We start from the raw sequence: 9,685 nt of genomic DNA, 5'->3' as shown, positions 1-9,685 counted from the left end.
CTCCTCTCAGCCCTCTTTCCAGTCTGCGGGCGGTAGAAACTCCCCACTGATCCTGGCCCAAAGGGCTGCCCCATCCCCTGTGCCCCCACTAAACCCCAAAGCCAGCGAAAAGTGAAAGTGTTAGTCGCTCAGCTCTGTCCATGGGATTCTCCAGGCAAGAATACTGGAGTGGGTTGCTATTTCCTCCTCCAGGGGATCTTCCGGGCCCGGGGATTGAACCTGGTAGTCCTTTAAAGAAGCCCTCCACGGACCCCCCAGGCTGAGCGTGGTGTTTCCTTCTGGAACCTGGTTGATAAGGAGGGAAGTAAATTGTCCCCAAATTACAGAGCTTACCAACAGCGGCACCGAAGCCCCAGCCCTCCTGTGTCTGCCTCCAAAGCCTGTGTCATCCCATCGGAACCGCGGTTTCCCAACCGCAGACGTTCACACCTCCCAGATTGGCCACGTTCGCGTGCCACCTGCTCCACGATGCACTTAACATTTTTCTTAAACTTGACTCTTTTTTTAAAAAAACTTAAATAAGCCATTTTTAAAAAGGGAAAGAGAATTTAAATCACTGCCCCAAATGGCAAACCAGTCTCACTTGCCTTAAACAGAGGATGACTGGAAAAGAATCATAATGAAAACAAAACACTGTTATTAAAACTTTGACTTCCTCTGGCTCACTGCAGGCGTGCTGCCCCACACCTGTTTTGTTGGAAAATGAGATTAGCAAGCAAGAGGGTGTCAGAGCTTGACGGCATCAGCCTGAGGCTTTCTCCTCGGCACAAGGAGGAAGATGGCATGGGGAAGGAAGCGGGAAGATCCTCCCCCTCTGGGATTCCTGTCACTTACTGGCAGTGGGAGGGACACTCCCCTAGACCCATGATGTCCAGCGGAGCCTCACGCAATGATGGAGGCATCTTATCCACATCTGTGCTTTCCAACGCAAGAGCCACCAGCCACGTGTGGCTGTTGCGCCTTTGAAATGTGGCGGAAGAATTAAAATGTGTTTTAATTCGGTTAAACAAAAGCCAAGACACTGCTGCGTTTTAATGTAAATGTGGGTTGTCACACATGGCTCCATGTTGAACACAGCTCCGCAAGCCCCACGAGGGCGAGAATTCGTCTATTCCTTCTCGTCCGGATCTCTAGAACAGCACGATGCTTGACTGCCAGGAGCAGAGCACCGGTGGGTGAGCCAGAGAATGAACGAATGAGCTGCCCTGCTTCTTGCAACAGCACTTTGCTCTCTGCGTTCGGACTGTCCCAGAAACCACCAGCTCTTCCTTGTTTGTGATGCTCAGTCGCTCAGTTGTGTCCGACTCTTTGCTACCCTTTGGACTGTAGCCCACCGGGCTCCTCTGTCCATGGGATTCTCCAGGTCAAAACACTGGTGTGGGTTGCCATTTCCTACTCAGGGATCTTCCCGACCCAGGGATCGAACCCGTGTCTCTTGCGTCTCCAGCATTGACAGGCAGACTGTCTATCACCGAGCCACCTGGGAAGCCAAGTAACCTTATTCCTCCCCCACCAGGTTGCTTGCCCCTCTCCTCCCACCAGGCTCCACAGTCAGGCCACAGGACCTAGGAATTCGCCTTCTGACGGTGCCTTTTCCTCTCCAAGCTGAGCTCAGGCCCACTTCTCTGCTGCCCGAGCAAACAAAGAAGTCTTTATGATGTGGTTGCTTCCGCCACCCCCACCTCACTCCCTAGCCCCTGCCTGGGACATTAGGTGCCTGGTGACAATTAGCAATGTATCACCTGCTTCTGTAGAACCAGGCACCTGGCCTTGGGTTATTGTGTGGCCTGAATACCCACTTGACAAAAACCTGCACACTCGGGCAGTGAGCACCAGCTCGAGACACAACTGCCACCCACCCTCTGGCCATGCCAGCCTCTGTCTCCACCCTGCCAGGGCTGCCTCCCCCGCCCAGCCCTGCATGACGCCAGGGCAGCCGGCGATGGACGCCTTCCTTTGGGGCAGCATTAAGGAGCCGGGAGGATAATGGACGCGCCAGTGATTGGTAACAAACAGCCCCGTCGGAGGCGCGCTGAGTGTCTCTGCAGAAAGAGAAACAAAAGGGCAGAAGGAACAGCTTGGCAAAGCAACAAAAAAGCCCAGTGGCTCAGCTGTCTCTCTCCCTGGTGACTCCCGAGCCGCTCCTGTGATGTTGGAGGCTGGTGGGTGCTCCCCGCTGGAGTGCCGCCAAGATCCACACTCAAGCCTGGGGACCCCGATGCTCCCTATGCAAGGCTCTGAGGTGGAGGGTCTGCCCAATTGAGCCCCCAGGATCGCCCCTAGGACCTCCAGGGAGAAGACCTGGCTTCCAGCACTACCTCCCCATCCCGCCTACACACACACACACACACTCACACACACACACTCTCACACACATGCACTCACCCACACTCACGCACTCACACACACGCACGCACACAGGCACTCACAGGCACTCACACACACACACTCATACAGGCACACACACACGCACTCACACACTCACACACACTCACATGCACACACACACACGTCATGCACAGTGTGAGGTCCTCTCTGGCCTCAGTTTTCTCAGCTTTAAAATGGGAGACCGGAGACAGTGCATTTAATTCTCCAGTTCCCTCCTGGCCCGGTGCTCTGCAGTCCTAAACCCAAGAACTCGCTTAGGACTCTGTGTGGGAAACCTACAACGTACCCCTCCTCCTGGGCACTGGGGCTTATAAATGCTTCTTCCTCTTCAAACCTGTGGACGTTCCAAACATCATTATAACAACAGCAACGGCTTTTCACATGCCTACTCTGTGCTCGGTACCCTGTATACAGATCCTCCCCAAATTATGTAAATGTCCCCTTCCTAGCAGCCCGCACCCCGCAAAGCCGCCACGATGAGCCACCTGTTCAGTTGGAGAAGTCAAGGCTGGAAGCAACAGAGAGGCTCTCTGAGTTCACACACTGGATGCATGGGGGAGATGGGATCTGAACCCGTGCCAGACCGCAGAGCTCACGCCTGCTGGGCATCTAGAAGCTTCTCCCCAGGAAAAGCCGTCCCCGCCGCTCTTGGCTCAAGCCGAAGCTGGAACAGTCACATTCTAGGCAGAGGCCTTGTCTTCCCACCTTGCCAGGTGTGGACACTGGGAGAGGTGAACAATGTCCAAACGATGGCATTTCTGCCTCGAGGCCATTGTCTCTTTGGGTACCCCAGAGCCATCATTTATAACACAAAGGCATTCCAAAGGATGTCCAGCTTCAGGTGGCCCAGAAAAGCCAAATTAATCTTCCTAGAGTCCTGCTCTGAGAATGTCACTCATTTTTCTTCAACTGCCCCCTGTAGCCCCTGGGCTCAAGTCCAGACCCCTCGCTCCAGCTCTCAGGCCTCTGCCAACAGCTCTAACCTCATTTCCAGCTTCTCAACAAGCACCTTCTACTCAAGCGAGGCCAGCTGCCTCCCAGCCTCCCAGCCCAACAGGGTGCTCGTTCCCTCCTCCAGGCCTTGCACACGCCTCTGCCCCTCCACCCGGCCTGGGGTTCCCTCCCCACCCGTCAGGCTTGTTCCAATCCCGCAGAGCCTTCCTGGGCCACTCCCCTTAGTTTCCAAGGGTTTACTCTCGGTGCCCTAGTACAGGCCATTTATTAGAGATAATCTTTCATCATTCTCAAATGAGCCCATGCTCTATGGGGTTTGCCAGCAGCCAGAACTCCTTAGGGGATATCTCTGCTGATCCAGAACAAGGCTGGGACAGCTGCTCAATGAACAGAAGTGACTGGATCCCTTGACGTGGCTGCAAAGGCAGCTTCCAGGACAGGAAGGAGAAAACAGGAGCTTCCCCAGCCTTTCAGAGTGACCCCGTGGCCGTCTGACTCCAGCCTGGGGGCCAGGAGAAAGGGACTGGCCGGTGACCGAGGGCCCATCACACGCCTGCTTTCCTGGGTCGTTCCATTCGTCTCCACGCTACACTCTATCTTCAAAAGATGGGGACACCGTGATCTAGAGAGGCACTGATTTGCCCAGGTGTCTACTCTGCGAGGGAGTGGCCAGGCCAGGCTTTGCACCCAGTTCAGATGGAAACCAAAGTATCTGGACCACACGGAGACAGGGATTGGGGAAGGGTGGGCAGGCCCGGGGCAGGCTGGGAAATGCTTAGCAGCAGCTCTGGGCTGGGGAGAGCACTAAGCTGCAGGGCTTGACCACCTCCACGATGTAAACCACCGTGGTCAGCTTCAAGCTACCGGTAAGACCGACTTGGGCTTTGGGGGAGGTGTGTAAATCAACGCCTGGCTTAAGAATCCAGCTCTGCCCCCCACTTGCAGTGGGACCTTAGGCAGATCACATAATCTTTCCAAGTTGCATTGCTCTTCTGTAAAATAGGAGACTGTTAACTCCCAAATGGGAGTTTCTGGGAGTATTTCATATGACTGTGTGTGCACACAGCTAGTATGGGGCTTGCCACATAACAGTTACCATTTCTTTCCTTCCCCCAACCTCCCACCCACCAGCAATGAAGAACAGCCCCTCCAACCAAGGAGAACCCAGAAGGAACAGGAAGCCCTTTGGTCTTCCCCTTCCACTGTTGGCTCATCCCCCAGACACCAGCCATGATGCCAGGGTGAGCTATGGCGGGCAGAGCTGGACAGTAGACACATTCTCACACCAGAAGGGACTTCTAGAGGTGACTGAGCAGGGCCAGGAAACAGGCCCCAGGCTCAGCATCTGGACCAAACCCCAGGCTCAGGGGAGACATCATTCATTCAGTCCATCAGTGAGTCATTCAACAAACACATCTTGAAGCCACATCTGCTCGGAGCCAGGCTTCATGCCAGAGCCAGTGGGACAGGGATGCCTGCCCTCAACAGCTCTCTGTTCAATAGGGAGTCGAGCCTGTGACCAGGTCCAGCCCCAGAGGAGAGTTATTTAAACAATGTGTTGCCCAAAGTACCGCTGCCAGCAGGCACAGGTGGCCTCTGCTGGCAGGGGCTGGCAGGGCTGTGGAGGGCGAGAAGTGGGCAAGCAGAGCCTGGGAGGGAGGTTTATGTGGAGTCAGGGCTGTACCGGCTGAGGGCAGGTGTCTGCTCTTTGAGCCAAGAAAGGGTGGAAGTAGGGGAGGAGGGGAAGACATCTCTGGGCAGGCCAGGTCCACAGGGTGGAGAGACAGCGAGCTCTGGGCCCCATGCGGTGTGAGCACAGCTCCGTCAGTGTCCTCCCCATGGATAACAGTGGAGGATGAAGGAGTCACATCAGCAAAGTGGCTACGTCAGCACCCAGCTCACGGTGCAAGCTCTCTGGTTAGTTTAGGGGCCTATGGGCTCATGCGGAGCTGGCCTGTTTCATTGCAGACCCCTGAGGGCTGAAGGAAGCACCACAATGGATTGGGGAGGGAAGAAGGCTGAGCCTGCAGCCACAAACCCGGATTCCAGTCCAGCTACTTCCTACCACCATCTTTTCATTTTCCTGAGGCTCAGTTTCCCTAGTTGGTTCAATGGGCACAAGAGTAGCCTCCTTCACATCTGACATGAGATCTGAATGGAAGGATGGGGGTCAGAGCATCTCGTCAATGCTCAAGTACCGCCAGCAGGCATAGTCAGGATGTCTGGAATCAGAGTCTCCATCACATCGATTATCTGAGAGTCTTCAAGAAAGACAGAAGGCAGTTCCAGGAGCAGAACTTTACCAACAGGAAGTTCATCTGTGAATCCAGCCTGAATTCCACAAGCCATAAGCCTTTGCATACACTTTCTGTAGAAAGCAACATACCCAAACCCTCCCCACGTGCCCCAGCACCAGGACATGTCCAAAGGCCAAGGATGCCTTATTCATCCACACAACCAGCCTTTATTAAGTATCCATCATGTGTTTGTGAGGAAGATTCAATAGTGAGAAGAACCGGACAGGTCTCTGCTTTTGCAGAACTTTTTACTAGGTTAGGGGATGGGAGGGTCACAGTGAAACTGCCTCTCCCACATTCCACTGGGAGCAACAACTTGCGTCTTGAGTCTTAAGTGCACTCATGTGGGTGTGGGCAGGGGACACTGCCTCAGAACTCCAGGGGAAGTCAGGGAGCAGGTAGGGGAATTGATCACCCCCATTCAGCAAACTGAACCATCCTCCAGGAGTTACCAAGCCCGGCTAATCAGCAACTCTAAGGCTTATCATGCCTAGGGAGGGTATCAAGCGGGGTCCTTTTCTTATAAAGGGCAGAAATCAACTCCAGATAACCCAAGCCAAAAAAACAAAAAAGTAACTGGTGGAACATTATGGGGAAAGTCATGGAATGCAGGAACAAGCTGAAGCCGCAGGTGTCAGGAGCCCGCTTCACTAGAGCCAGAGCAGCTCTGGCATAATCACAGTTAACGCTGATGACAGTCATCTGAGCCCCCGGGATCGAGCTAAGAGCTCTGTGTGTCATGACTCATTGCGTCCTGCTCATAGCACCCTGGGAGGAAGATCCCGTCGTCATTAGCCTTGGGAAACCAGAGAAGTGCAGTGTCTCTGGGGCTCCTGTTGATCAGGGGGACCTTCCGATGGGTTTCAGCCTTCATCTGCTCAGTATCCAGATTCTAGGGATCGTGTGTCAGACGGACTCGCCTTAGTGGGGCCACGGCTGATTGCGTCACCTACCAAGATGGCGTGCAAACGAGAGGGGGCGCATACTCTCCCAAAGCAACTCTGGTGTGTTGCCAGGAGGTGTGGGAATGGCCGGCGGATCCACAAACCCCAGGCTCCCTTCCTGGGTGTCAGTGTCCTTCCCACTCCTTTGGGCTGCTACTCTGCGCACCTCTAGCTCCATGCACGTTGTACTCGTTCGCTGCATCCATGGAGTCTTGGCCAGTAGGTCCTGAGCCCACTCTGCTAGGGAACCCTACTGCGAGTGTAAAGGTGGGCTCCAGGGTCTCATCCCCCTGATTCCTTCCCGGAAACTTCATCCTGAGGACAGATACTTCTTAGGAGGTATCACACGTTTCACTTGGACTGACATTCATTGTTTAAAATGGGGGACTTTGCCTCCTCTTGCGAAGGGTAGAGGCTGCTGCATTCCTCCTTCTGTGGTGAAAAAATAAAGTTTCCCCTGTCCTCTGGAAGCAGCATTGTCCTTGGATTGCTTTAGACCTGGGTTTGAAACTCCCAGTTCTTACCCTGATACAAGATGTTGAGCCTCATTCATTGTTTGAGAAAGAAAAGAAGGAAGTGGGAAGAGAGGAAGGGAAAGAGAGAGGGAGAGAGAGATGGCAAGAGGGCGCTGGGGGGTATCCTGGGGGCTCTTGTCCTCATCTGTAAAACACGCCTACTGAGACTGCCTCATGAATTGTTGAGGGCATTTAATGCATAAGGAACATCTAATAGGTGTGCGATAAATGGAAGCTACCAGTAATATCAGTCTTCTTTCTCCCTGTCCTCAATTAGACTCAAGAAGTAACAGCCTTGAGGTTGAGCTGGCCCCACCAAGCACAATCCTGCCTCTGGCTCTTGGCTCACCTGGGTTCCCTCCCTGGGACATGAGCCCTTGGCCTATTAACCTCCTCCCTTTGCTTCAAGGTCTAGTTCAAGTCCTCCCTCCCCTTTGAAGCCTTCCCCTAACACCCCCAAAGAAATCACTCTACCCCCACAAACCTCCTCTGGGAGACGTCAATCCACTTGGCATCCTGCAGGTATCAACAGATTTCCACTTGGATTGTCTTTTATCTTTACGGGTTCGGGCCTGACCTCTCACCCCACTGGAACGATGGTCACGGTCATAGGTCTTTCTCTTTTCAGATGCACCCTGCCCACAACAGATGCCCACTCATTCTCTTGATGATGACAAGGGCTTTGAGGGGTGTCCCCTCTCCCATCTGTGCAGATGAACACACTGGATAATTTGACTTCAATGGGGTTTGGGAAGGAGAAAGGCAGCCAGACAGGGCACTGGACACATGGCAACTGTCCATGTGGCTGGAGCTGAGGAAGTGACCGGGACCCATTCTCACAGGAGGCAGCAGAGCCCAGGGGGAAAGAGACAGACGGTCCTGGGTCTGAATCTCAGCTTGCCACGTACTGACTGGGTGACCTCGGACAAACCACTTAACCTCTCTGAACCTCAGCTTCCTCATCTGGAAAATAACCTTAACTCTCAGGATGGTTACAAGGATTAACGAAGATAAGAAGAACAAAGCACATACGGCCCAGAGCTGCACAGTCAGGGCTGAATGGATGGATTTCAAGTGGCCCGGGGATGGAGTAGAGGTGGATGGGGCGGTAAGCCAGGTTAGATGCCTCCCTGGGTCCCAGGAAACCCAGTGAACAGAACCAACCAGCCTCCTCTTTGCTCAGCCCTCGTTTGGTTTTGAAGTCAGGACTGCTAACACCCAGGAACCGCAACAAGTCTCCTCGTCTCCTCCCCCACCCTTCCCCCAGCCCCCAACGGTAGCAAGATCAGGTCTGTGTGAGACAATGTTCTGACAAGCTGGGGTGGGCAGGCGGATCTAACGCACCATGGCACCTTGCCAGCCCTTGCCCACACGCCCTGTCCAAGGAACACTGGAAGGAAAGTGGGAGCCAGGGGCCGGACCAGGCGAGACCTGGAAGACACTGACAGCCTGTCACGAACAAACTTTGAAATTCTGGGCCTCAGTTTCCTAATCTGTGAAAAGAGGCGCTTAAACCCATCTTGCCCTGCATGAGCACCGCGAAGCAGCCAGCGCGTGCTGGCCACACAGCAGCTGATCCATGTAATCTTGGCTATTGAAAAAAAACAGAAACCCAGCTCTGAGATTAGAAGACCAGCAATCTTAAGATTGTTTAAGGGGACTGTTGAGGAAAGATCGCTCGATGCTGGGTCTCATTAACTGCTTCCATCAGGGCCGCTGTCCTTTGGCGCTTACCATCTTGCCCAAGGCATTAGGATTTTAGGGGGCCGTAATCAGTTCCTACGCTAAAAGGGTTCTCCTGCTAAAAATTACTCGTTTCAGAACCACCGCAGTAAGTGATCTCGGAGGTCGCTTCCAGCTCGAACATTCTCTCCACTTAAAAAGCAAGAACTCCTTCAGCCTCTCAGGAGACATTTCAGTTTGCATCTTGAGAGGGAAGGGGTGGGGCTTACGGCTGGGGGCGGGGCGGCAGGGCGAGGAGGGGCGGAGCGACCTAGTCCAGGCCGGGCCCTTAACTCCCCGCCGAGCGCCAGGCAGCGGTCCAGTGGTGCCCGCCGGGCGTGGGGTGGAGATGGCGAAGCGGATAAATATACGAAGGCGTCACACCAGCTTGCGCGCGCGCAGCCCCCGCAGTCCCGGTGCGGCGGCAGCTCCGGCCCAGCCGCTCAGCCCCCGCATCCCACCTAGCCCTTGACACGCTGCTGCCGAGAGAGAAGTGGAAGGGCGTCCAGTGGAAGTGGAAGGGCTGGGGCCTCTAGCGCGCCCTACCTACCTCGGCCTGCCCCCCGCTGCCCTTCGGAGGCAGGTCTATGAACCGCTGTCCTCCCTGCGCTCCCAGTCCCCGGGGCCCTCTGTATCCTGGGCCAGCGCCCGGGCACGAGTGCTGGATTGCCCTCCCAGAAGTGCCCAGGCCAGGTTAAACGGGGTCTGAGGAGTTAGAATCCGTGTGGGTTCTTCCTCTTGGAAAGGCAGATATCGGGGAGTGGTGGGCAGGGGCAGGAGCCCTCAGCCCGGCCGGTCCTGTGTACCGCCAGCTGCCTTCCCCTCCCGAGGCGCAGGCCCACCTCTCCAAAGTGGAGTCCCTGTG

The sequence above is a fragment of the Bison bison genome, unplaced genomic scaffold, assembly GCF_000754665.1.
Source record: "Bison bison bison isolate TAMUID 2011002044 unplaced genomic scaffold, Bison_UMD1.0 scf7180017864516, whole genome shotgun sequence".
NCBI classification, from domain to species: domain Eukaryota; kingdom Metazoa; phylum Chordata; class Mammalia; order Artiodactyla; family Bovidae; genus Bison; species Bison bison.
Note: the sequence above shows the minus strand (reverse complement) of the source record.